We start from the raw sequence: 12775 nt of genomic DNA, 5'->3' as shown, positions 1-12775 counted from the left end.
CACAATTTATTTTTTCCCTTGTCTCAGCCAGAAGGGTGACAAGGACAAAAGATCATATGAGAAGAGCTGAGTTAGGTAATTCCTATGCCGAGACACTGTATTTCATCATTATAAGCATTATGAGAACTTAAAGAAAAACTTAGAGGTCATCATAAATATTATCTTTATAACACTATTTCTTTTCCTTATTAAAATGTAATGTACAATAAAACTTTAATCAAGGCATTGGCTATACATGAAACAAAAATAATGCAAGCTTTTGAAAATGGAGAGAAATGTATGTGGCAACAATTTGATAAGATTGTCTCTTGAAATCAACTATCATTAAAAATTCTACTAAGTAACCACATTTTCTTGCTTATAAATTTCCCAGTGTGTCTACTGAGAAATACTCTTTTCATACAAATAAAAATTCCACTAGAATTTTAATGAAAATAAATTTCTAGGAAGTTAGTTCAGAGAAAAGTGACAATTGAATCTAATTTGACAAAGTAACATATATGTACTGTTTTCTATATTCTGAAAGATGTCAGGCTTTATCAACAACCAGGAAATCTTAATATATGGGCTTCTGTCTTAGAGTGGTGAAAGAGACAAAAGTTCTGGAGGCAAATGCCCAAGGCAATCTTCATTAAGAAAGAAATTCATTTGACTAATTTGAAAAATTTCAACAGATGATACCTGCTGTCATTAATGCTATCTGTTTTAGGCTTGAATGCAGTTGTGGGTTATATAATTTATTTTATCTTATGGAAAATATGTGATGTTACAATCTCTTGGAATCAGCATTCAAAATACCATGCTTTTCACACCTGGTGAGCAATCCACACACTTAACCTCTGTATCTTTCAGTTCAGTTCAGTCGCTCAGTCATGTCCGACTCTTTGCGACACCATGAATCGCAGCACGCTAGGCCTTCTTGTCCATCACCAACTCCCGGAGTTCACTCAGACTCATATCCATCGAATCAGTGATGCCATCCAGCCATCTCATCCTCGGTCGTCCCCTTCTCCTGCCCCAAATCCCTCCCAGCATCAGAGTCTTTTCCAATGAGTCAACTCTTCGCATGAGGTGGCCAAAGTACTGGAGTTTCAGCTTTAGCAGCATTCCTTCCAAAGAAATCCCAGAGCTGATCTCCTTCAGAATGGACTGGTTGGATCTCCTTGCAGTCCAAGGGACTCTCAAGAGTCTTCTCCAATACCCAGTTCAAAAGCATCAATTCTTCAGCGCTCAGCTTTCTTCACAGTCCAACTCTCACATCCATACATGACCACAGGACAAAACATAGCCTTGCCTAGACAGACCTTAGTCGGCAAAGTAATGTCTCTGCTTTTGAATGTGCTATCTAGGTTGGTCATAACTTTTCTTCCAAGGAGTAAGCATCTTTTAATTTCATGGTTGCAGTCCCCATCTGCAGTGATTTTGGAGCCCCCCAAAATAAAGTCTGACACTGTTTCCACTGATTCCCCATCTATTTCCATGAAGTGATGGGACCAGATGCCATGATCTTAGTTTTCTGAATGTTGAGCTTTAAGCCAACTTTCTCGCTCTCCACTTTCACTTTCATCAAGAGGCTTTTTAGTTCCTCTTCACTTTCTGCCATAAGGGTGGTGTCATCTGCATATCTGAGGTTATTGATATTTCTCCTGGAAATCTTGATTCCAGCTTGTGCTTCTTCCAGCCCAGCATTTCTCATGATGTACTCTGCATATAAATTAAATAAGCAGGGTGACAATAAACAGCCTTGACGTACTCCTTTTCCTATTTGGAGCCAGTCTGTTGTTCCATGTCAAGTTCTAACTGTTGCTTGCTGACCTGCATACAGATTTCTCAAGAGGCAGATCAGGTGGTCTGGTATTCCCATCTCTTATAGAATTTTCCACAGTTTATTGTGATCCACTAGACACCCTCTTATTTCATTCCAGAATGCCCTTATCTTTATTCATCTGAAAAATGCCCTTAAGATCCTATTTACTGGTTGTCTTTTTGCTTAGTCTTAACCCATGGAACTTTATCTGGATTCCTAAAATTGCATTTATAAAAACATAATATTTTTATTTATATCTTTAACTCAAATGGCAGCTCCTCAAGGGTACAGACTTTGATTTATTCATGTGTCTCTGCCCAGTATCTGGAGCAAATTCTCTCCTATAGGAGAATACATAGGAGAATGGGAAGTGGTAAATGATTGAACAAATGAACAACAGTTGTATTTATGTTTTCAAACATATTTGAACATGATGTATTTATAATTTGTCTAATTACCCAATATTGTCCAGTATATAAGTTGCTTCAGACATTATGAACTATAGAAGGGTTTGATGGTATTAAAGACAGAAGAATTGAGGCTGTCATTAAGTGTGCGAGAATATGAATGTTGTATTTGTATATGACTATGAATGTTGCATAAGACAAAGAGATACTGTTTTCTGTGTGCTGTGCTTAGTCACTCAGTTGTGTCCAACTCTTTGCGATCCCATGGACTGTAGCCTACCAGGCTCTTCTCTGTCCATGGGGATTCTCCAGGCAAGAATACTGGAGTGGGTTGCCATTTCCTTCTCTAGGGGATCTTCCCAACCTAGGGATCAAACCCAGGTCTCCCACATTGCAGGCGGATTCTTTACCGTCTGAACCACCAGGGAAGCCTACATCAGCCAAATCTAGAAATAAGGAACATAAACTCTGACTTTGTAGCCAGATGATTCAAGGCTTGGTTTTATATTGTCTAGTTACAATAAATCCTTGAATCTTAATGGGTCTCAGTAACTCATCTCGAAAGTGGAAATAATAAATTCTGTCCTAGCTACCTCACAAAGAAACTCTGAGTATCTAACCAAAGGAGATTTTAAAAGGAAATGGTAAGTGGCCTATGAAGCTCTGTTTCATGGTTTGCAACAGAAATAGCTCTATCTGTCTCTCTCTTTTTTCAAGTAAGAGTCTTTGCTGGGCCCAATACTCTGGATGGTGAGAGTTCAGACAAACAAGTGGAGGAGTCTCCTTACAGTAACATACCTACCTCTCCTAGTTGCTCGCCCAGTCATAGAAGTATCACCAGAAGGTGAATAGGTCTTCCTGTGGCAGAGTGGGTGGGGCTCCCTGTGCTCAGGCTTGACATAGCTACAACCTATGCTTCTCTCCTCCCAGAGCCAGATGACTGGGAAGGTATCTAATGGAGATCCAGCAAATTTATGAAATTATATTCAAGCCTAAAGTCAAATGAAGAAAATTCATTTGTTTTATCTGACTGTAAAAGAAAATGAATGGACTATAAATCTATTTATTCATATATGTTTTCTGATGTTGAGATATTTTGTTGTAGGAAAATTAAAAAAACAAAAAACACAGAGGTGTGTGCTGCCTCCTGTTGAAAGCTTTTCTGCATCTCACATCTCCTTTTCCTAATTCTTTCCAAAAAGAATTAGTCACTTCATTTTCAGTGCTTTTGTAGAAATGCTCAAACCTTAGATTTGAAATGTCACACTGAAATGTGTTTGAAATTATCTGTTTATGAGTCTGTCTTTTCCACAAACAGGGAAGTTTTTTAGAAAGTCTGTCTTTTTCTCTTTGTAAGACCAGAGCCCACCTAGCTCTGCACCTGGGAATCAGGAAGGCCTCAGGAAACACTGACTCTTGAAAAATAATGGACATCTTTAATCTTTTCCTTCAGGCCCTTTAGTATGTTCTGAAAAAGGCAAGGATAGAAGAGAGCTTGAATGCATGGTAGAAAATGGAGAGGTTTGGGGAAAGAAGAATCACAAAACTTTATTTTTCAAAAACCTTGATAATAAGAGAAGACTGTATAGCTGCTTCAAATTTGTCAGAGCGAATAAGGTTTTTCACTTGTTGAAACTATGCTCTCTATTCATGTGGATGCACTTATGGAGGGGGCATAGGAAAGAAAGAGACACTCCAACAAAGACCATTACAGAGAAAGGTCCTAGGAGTCTGTTATTAAGCTTAATATCCTTGGTGTTCTGGCACTATAGGGACTCAGCTGTGGAACAAACAGGAAACATGCCAATGAGAAAAATGGATTTTATTTCTACAGAAAGCAGAAAAGTCCCCAGCCTTTGAAAGGAGAGAGGGGGGAAAAAAAAACAACCTTGGAACAGTATAAAAGAAGTATAATGCCTTTGGAATGATATTATTTTAGATGCTTAGGATAGAGCTAAGGAATTCCAAGCCCTAAGCTGGAAGAAAATTAGATAGTTCTACTTATTTGGCAACAAATTTGAGTTGTAATGAAACATATATGAATAATTTTTGCTTTGGCATCTTGAGTCCATTTTTTTTTCTTGAAGAAATGTTGAATTAAAAATCCCAATTCTTATTAGTGTTACCACATGGAGGTGAATGAAGACAAGTAAATAAGGAGTTAGGATGCAGTTTTAAAAGTAGGATGGGAGATGGAGAAATGCACAACAGAATGTTTAGAAAGTCTTCTAAAAATAGCTTTAGGAGGCCCGAGCAGTCTTTCTGTGTGAAGCCATTTCTAAGCCAAAGCAAAAATGATATGCAGAAGTTAACCAGTGATAAGGAGACAGTGGGAAAAATGGATTTTTCCTGACAAAAGAATCAAAATTTATCACTTCAGAGAATTAACAGAGAGCATGATACTTTCCAGGAACCAAAAATGAGAAATTTAATATGATTGAAATAGTTAAGTAACAGCATGAAATTTATTTCAAAGGGACAAGGGTGTCATTGAAACACATAAGTGGAAAATGAATTATTTTGAGAGATCACTCTTGACTGTTATATGGCAAAGGAGTTGGAGTGGGAAAAGGCTGAAGGTTGAAGGATATATTCTAAACCATGTGGAAAATGTTGACAGCCTAAATCTGTATAGTAGTGAGAATGGAGAGTTGTACAGAAAGTTCAAGAATACTGTGAAGTAGAAGAAACAAAATGTAGTGAATACTTGAAATTTTTAAGAGAGAGAGAAGTCAAAGATGGTGGCAGGTTTTCTGAAGTAGATAGCCAGATGGATAGTTACTGCCTTTGTTTGAATGGGGACCCCAGGATAAAGTTCTGTGGTAGTGGCTATAGGGTTTGGATGACAAGGACTGAAAATCCACATCAGTGACTCAACATTTTTCTATTGTGCCATATTTACAGTTCAAATTTCTCAAGTGCTTAGAATACTTCTAGTTCTGATTGAGTTTAAATATTGATTATTGATTTCTTAGACATCAATGAGTTATATTGGCATATGTTGAAGGAATCCATATTGAACTTGGAGTGTAGTGGATGCTATGATATCCTATAGTGTTTCAAAGTGCAGGCAGAAAAAAAAATCTCAATAGGGAATTTTATTTTTTAATTTGAGATTAGCTTGAAGGATCATATCTTGAACAGTAGTGGAATGAAAAAATGTCTTAGTTTTCTTGGCAAAGAAAATCTTGATGGGGATCTTCTAGAGTGTCATTTGTAAGGAGACAGAATGGAATGTTTAAACATCTTATGAAAGAGATGAAAAAAGAAATGTCCATGAGGAAACATGACAATGAGAGTTCAAAAGCTGTATAAATGACTGGCTATGTGATTGGCAGCTCCAACATAATGAACTCAGCTGTCTGTGAAGCTTTGTAAGTTACTACAATTGTAGATAAAGGCTCTATGATATTATCCTCCATGATTAGTATCCAAGCAAATACACTAGATGAGTTTCATTTGTTAAAACAAAAGCCTAGTTTCAAACAAAGCATCAGCTGCCATTTTCAGATTCAGTTGGAGAACCACTTTTTCCTTTAACAGGATGAAATGTTCATCATTTTAATTTGTCGAGAAGGGATAAGCTGCTAATTGCCTGTGCAATAGCAAGAACTATTCATTTATAAGTTAGTCATTATTCAACACTGATATTTTGAAACATTTTTTTGCATTGCTTTTGTAAATATAAAAGATATAAAGAATTCACTGCTATTTTAAATGAATTCAAAATTAATATTATAATATGAAATATCAGAGGAAAATAAGGCAGTGTTACAGGAAATAAGTGTCTGCACAATTAAAGATTTGTAAAATTATTTGCTTCTTTTAATGACTTTATTCAACAAGTAGCAAATGCTAAACATTATTATTTTGAACCCAATTATACAATTGTATTTCTTACATTCAAAGAATCAAGCATTTTACTTAAAGCCTTTTCTTTACTGCATTACTGGAGCAACTAAAGAATCACTTTAATCATCAAACCATTTAATTTAATCATTTTAAGAATTCATATTTCTGTTACAAGAAGAATATGTCTATACAAGAAAAGTAGAAATAAAAAAATATTTTTAAGGCAATGATAATGATAAATCTAATGCCAGTGATAGTCACTGTGAACATTTTTGTATATATTCTTGTAATATCCAGACAGAAAACAAGAAACAAAAGCAAGTAATTTACATATCCTGAACATCTTCCCATTCAGAAATTATATTTACACTTCATCATGACTGTATTATTTTAAATTATATGGCTTAATTAAAATTATTCACTCAAGCCCTAATTACCAGGATTCTTGGTCATTTAAAATAAGTTATAAATTGTATAGCAGTCAACTTTTTTTGTATTTAAATCTTTACCTAACCTTAGTATAAATTATTAGAAATGAAAATTTTGGAATAATTAGTAAAATATTCAAATTTCCTCATGATCTGATAGCTTTCTTTATCTGCCTCATCTGCTTTAAGTCTATATTTATGTCTTTTTGTATCTATTCATTAAGTTTCTACTTGGTACTTTGATAGGAAACCTTAGGAATTCTAAGATGAATAATGTATAGATAATGGCTATAAAGGCAAGGAAGCCTGGTATGCTGTAGTCCATGAGGTCACAAAGAGTTGGACACAACTTAGCCACTAAACAACAACAACAACAATGGTTATAAAGAAGCAAATGTCTATCAGAATGAATGACAAATACACAATAATACCAAAGGGCAGAATAGCATGAATAGTGGCTCCGAGAAAGAACTGAGTGCCACCTGCATATATAAGTACCAAAGTGAAAAAGCACACCTAGAATTCTGATTCAGTGATCCTGCTATGTTTAGGACTGAAAGAACAGACTGCGAGGCTGGAATGGTTAGTGGTAGAAATATTTTAAATTAGACGTACAGTTTGCATAGTCAATAGTCACAGACTTCTGATTTTCTTTTGAAAGTGGCCTTCACCTGGCCAACACAAAGACCATCAGGGATACCAGAAAGCTTTGCCAACCTAGGCAATTAGACAATGTGCACATGGATGATAACTCCTGCACTCTAATCAAGGATATTCTTGGCTTCCAGCTCATTTGTGAGACCACAGGGGTCAATTTAAATTTCAGATCTTCAGTTGAGGTCATTTCATTTGTAGAACCTTTTCTGTTAAGCACTAAAGGAGTGTAAAGTCATTCTTTAGCCATAACATTTCATTTGAAGTGTGATTATATTTAAATGGTGCTTTTAGAATTCAATTTAGAATGCAGAAATCATGGACAGTTTCTTTTGTCTAAGCAAACTAATAAAACCACGATCTTTTAAATATAATTATAACATTAGTTTGAAAATGGTCAGATTCTTTTTCTGATTAAAAGCCCTTGGTTGTAATTATAACTTGGCATCTAGTTTAGAATTTTAATGTCCCAATATTTATTAATAAGGAACGCTATGGTGAAATTAACTATTGCTCTGCAGTGGGATTTCCTACTACAAGAAACTTTTGATCTACCTTACTGTGTAAATCCCTGGTGCAAGAGTTCTAATTAGTTCAGGATATTAAAGTTCTTTTCTAGGAATATGACCACAGTGGCAGAGTAGGAAGACCCTAAGCTCACCTCCTCCCAAGGGCACACCCAAATTACAACTATTTATAGACAACTATTTATAAGAACAACCTAGAGACTAGAAGAAAAGATTTTCCACATCTAAAGATATAGGGTAGGAGGGGCAGAGTGATAGGATGGCCAAGACTCACGCCCCCAGGTAGATGACCCACAAGCAGGAGGATAATCACAATTTCTAAGGTTCTCTCCAAAGTTATTGAAACAACTGGAGTGTTTATCGGTACCTAACAGATTCAGATAATGTGGTATATATACAATGGAATATTACTCAGCTGTTGAAAATGAACTCTTGTCATTTGTTACAACTCTTGTCATTGCCATAATATTCTTTGGATAGAATAAATTGGAGAAAGGCAAATACCACATTATCTCATTTATATGTGGAATCTAAAAAAGTAAAACAAAGTGAAAGCAGACTCATAGATATAGAAAACAAAAGACTGGTTGCCAGAACGGAGCAGGTGGAGAGGTGGATGAAATGGAAGAAGAGGATGAAGAATTTAAAACTCCAATTATATTCTAAATAAGTCACTGGGATATAATGTACAGCATTATGAATATGATCTGTATTATAATAACTTTGTGTGGAAACATATGGTTATTAGACGTGATCATTTCGCAATAGTACAAATGTCAAATCATTATATAGTACACCTGAGACTAACATGATATTATATGTCAACTGTATTTTGGTAAGTAAATAAATAAATGTAATGTTCTTTTCTGCTTTCATGCTCTAAACATTATCTAAGCAAAAATAGTTGTAATCAGTAATTTTGCAAATATACTATCTCTAATTATTAATAAATGAACATGAATCTTAAATGGTTAAATATTTCATTGTAATGGCTTATGTATACATTTCCATCAAAGAATCCTTGATATGCCTGGTAGCCTCTGGTGGAATTTCATGTCCCATATGTTAAGCATTCCACATTAGGGCTAAGGTTTAAGCGGAAATGCTACCATTTAAAAGATAAAGTAATGAGGCAAATTAGCGTCAATTCAGTATGATGAACATCAGTTCATTAAAATGCCATACCAGGTATATTCAATATGGTTTTCTTAATTGCAAAGTAATATATATTCACCAAAGACATTTTTTAATATAAATGGATGATAATGGCATTATAGGTAAATTATAGAGAGGAAAGAAAAGGAACAAGGGGGCTTTTAGCTGTATTTGTAATGTTTTATTATTTTTTTAAGATATCTGAATCTAACATGGTAAGCCTAGGTTGTGGTTAAATAGTTTAATTTATCTATTTTTTAATATTAAAATTAAAAACATAATAGAAGACATTTTAAAGCACCCATAAACTCACCACATAGTGATATTCACTCAGTATTTTAGTGTTTAGCCTTCTAGTCTTTGATGTAGGAATAACCAAATACACATTCTGTTGTAAATGCGGACTGTAGCTTTTTATATCTTTGTTTGACCATTGTATTATATTAATGCTTCTATATTATTGAGGTCCTTTAATGGACCGGAACCTGGTGGTCCAGAGTCGAGTGGTAAGAAAGTAAAGGAGAGAGAAAGAGGCTGATGTTCCTTGGTTTATGCAAAAGCCAATAAAGCCCATGCATGGGGATTGCTCTGTTCACGAAGGCCTCAGGCGCCCTCTCCATGGGGTGAAGGTGCAGAGAGTATCTTAGAAGCCCGGGCAGGAAAGTGAACTCAGAGAGCCTCGGTACTCCAGGGAATCAGCCTGAAAAAGAGAGACAGGAAAGAGAGAGAGAAAAAAAAAGACACGGGGACCAGAGCTCTGATGGAGCAAAGGTGTTTTACTCAACATGGTGTGGGCATATATACTGTCTTACAAGGTGGTTATTCTCAGCAAAGATAAAGATTAAAATTCCAGATTTACAAAACATAGGCGATCCATATTAAACAGAGAGAGAGTTGTAAACAATCACTTTTACCGGGTACACAAGAAGGAAGAGGGTACTTGTCACTGTATAGAAAAACTAATTAAGGAAATGCCTGGACTCCTCAGTCCAGGGAGAGGCTTGCCTCTCCTCTTAATTCCTGAGTATTCAGGAATGAATAAGGAACAGAGAATCCCTGACATCCAAAACAGCACACAGGAAGCCTCCTGTTAAATGCTTCCTGACACTATATATTACATATTATATATCATATATGGATATATGTCTAAATAGATAAAATTTTTTATCACTTTATTCCATTAGGCATTTTAGTTATTGTTTTTCTATCACAAATTGAGTTAATTGTTGCCGTATTCATTTAAGTACTTCCAAAATGTCTTTTGGGCTTCGCTGATTGCTCAGATAGTAAAGAATCCACCTATAATGCTAAATATCCGGGTTCAATCCCTGGGCCTTAGGACATTTGCACACAACTGTCCTCAAATCACTGCAGATGGTGACTGCAGCCATGAAATTAAAAGACACTTACTCCTTGGAAGAAAAGTTATGACCAACCTAGATAGCATATTCAAAAGCAGAGACATTACTTTGCCAACAAAGGTCTGTCCATTCAAGGCTATGGTTTTTCCAGTGGTCATGTATGGATGTGAGAGTTGGACTGTGAAGAAAGCTGAGCACCGAAGAATTGATGCTTTTGAACTGTGGTGTTGGAGAAGACTCTTGAGAGTCCCTTGGACTGCAAGGAGATCCAACCAGTCCACTCTGAAGGAGATCAGCCCTGGGATTTCTTTGGAAGGAATGCTGCTAAAGCTGAAACTCCAGTACTTTGGTCACCTCATGGGAAGAGTTGACTCATTGGAAAAGACTCTGATGCTGGGAGGGATTGGGGGCAGGAGGAGAAGGGGACGACAGAGGATGAGATGGCTGGATGGCATCACTGACTCAATGGACGTGAGTCTGAGTGAACTCCAGGAGTTGGTGATGGACAGGGAGGCCTGGCGTGCTGCGATTCATGGGGTCACAAAGAGTCGGACACGACTGAGCAACTGAACTGAACTGAACTCATCCTCCGAATGGGGCTTCCCTTGTGGCTCAGTGGTAAAGAATCAGCTTGCCAATGTGGCAAATGCAGGTTTGACCGCTGGGTTGGGAAGATCCCTTGGAGGAGGAAATGGCAGCCCACTCCAGTATTCTTGTCTGGAAAATCTCATGGACAAAGAAGACTGGCAGGCTACAGTCCACGAGGTCGCAAAAGAGTCAGACATGACTGAGCAACTCAAGAACAACAATACTCAGAATGATAAGTTTAAAAACCTTTGCCAATTTCATAGGTGAAAAATCTCTCATTGATTTCATATGAAATCAATTTTTTCCCCAAGTGTGGAGTTTGCTTCAATTGCCCAAAGTTTCAATGAAAATATTGTCTCATATAAATTGTATTTTAAGGGTACCAGTGTTTATTTTAATCAGGTATGATAAAAAAATGTGGACATGGAGATGACTGTCATGAAAGAAGTTTGTTATACTCACAGATCCCTAGAAACAGGAGGCTTGGCATCCCATATGAGGGGCAACATGGAAAAGGGACAGAATCAGTCAGAATTACTCAGGAGGCAGAGGAAATGAGAAAAACGTGGACAGGAGCCTCACCTGTGATTTCCACAGGAAGGCAGGGTGAGCTGATTTAGGATTGGCTAATGAATATTCTGAAAGAGATGGGAATACCAGACCACCTGACCTGCCTCTTGAGAAACTATATGCAGGTCAGGAGGCAACAGTTATAACTGGACATGGAACAACAGACTGGTTCCAAATAGGAAAAGGAGTGCGTCAAGGCTGTATATTGTCACCTTGCTTATTTAACTTATACACAGAGTATATCATGGGAAATGCTGGGCTGGAGGAAGCACAAGCTGGAATCAAGATTACTGGGAGAAATATCAATAACCTCAGATATGCAGATGACACCACCCTTATGGCAGAAAGTGAAAAGGAACTGAAGAGCCTCTTGATGAAAGTGAGAGAGGAGAGTGAACAAGTTGGCTTAAAGCTCAACATTCAGAAAACGAAGATCATGGCATCTGGTCCCATCACTTCATGGGAAATAGATGGGGAAACAGTGTCAGACTATATTTTTTGGGGCTCCAAAATCACTGCAGATGGTGACTGCAGCCATGAAATTAAAAGATGCTTGCTCCTTGGAAGGAAAGTTATGACCAACCTAGACAACATATTAAAAAGCAGAGACATTACTTTGCCAACAAAGGTCCATCTAGTCAAGGCTATAGTTTCTCCAGCGATCTTGTATGGATGTGAGAGTTGGACTATAAAGTAAGCTGAGTGCTGAAGAATTGACGCTTTTGAACTGTGGTGTTGGAGAAGACTCTTGACAGTCCCTTGGACTGCAAGGAGATCTAACCAGTCCATCCTAAAGGAGATCAGTCCTGGGTGTTCATTGGAAGGGCTGATGCTAAAGCTGAAATTCCAATACTTTGGCCACCTGATGCAAAGAAGTGACTTATTTGAAAAAACCCTGATGCTGGGAAACATTGAGGACAGGAGAAGGGGATAACAGAGGACAAGATAGTTGGATGGCATCACAAACTCAATGGACATGAGTTTGGGTAAACTCCAGGAGTTGGTGATGGACAGGGAGGCCTGGCGTGCTGTGATTCATGGGGTTGCAAAGAGTTGGACATGACTGAGCAACTGAACTGAAGTGAACTGAATGAATATTCTCATTAGGCTCTAATATTATAGGGGCTTCACTGGTGGCTGAAGGGTAAAGAATCCACCTTTAATGCAGAAATACACTGATTCAATCTCAGGGTTGCAAGATACCCTGAATAAGGAAACAGCAACCTACTCCAGTATTCTTGCCTGGGAAACACATGGACAGAGAAGCCTGGTAGGCTACAGTTCATGGGGTCCCATAAGAGTTGGACACAACTTAGTGACTAAGCAACATGACAACAAAATCAATATATATGGACTGCCCCTTGTTGTCTGGTACCTGGCTGTGGAATGACTGGAGCAAGCGGATGGTGACCCTGGAGTATGAGAG

General features: G+C 37.3%; 1 protein-coding gene across 1 annotated transcript in view; it reads left to right on the top strand.

The window, feature by feature from the left end:
• Positions 1-12775, top strand: part of GALNT13 (polypeptide N-acetylgalactosaminyltransferase 13) — a 572168-nt gene that overhangs the window by 416994 nt on the left and 142399 nt on the right. The window lies entirely within an intron of this gene.

This window comes from Budorcas taxicolor, chromosome 2 (genome assembly GCF_023091745.1).
Source record: "Budorcas taxicolor isolate Tak-1 chromosome 2, Takin1.1, whole genome shotgun sequence".
Classification (NCBI taxonomy): domain Eukaryota; kingdom Metazoa; phylum Chordata; class Mammalia; order Artiodactyla; family Bovidae; genus Budorcas; species Budorcas taxicolor.
This window is presented reverse-complemented; position numbering and strand designations above follow the sequence as displayed.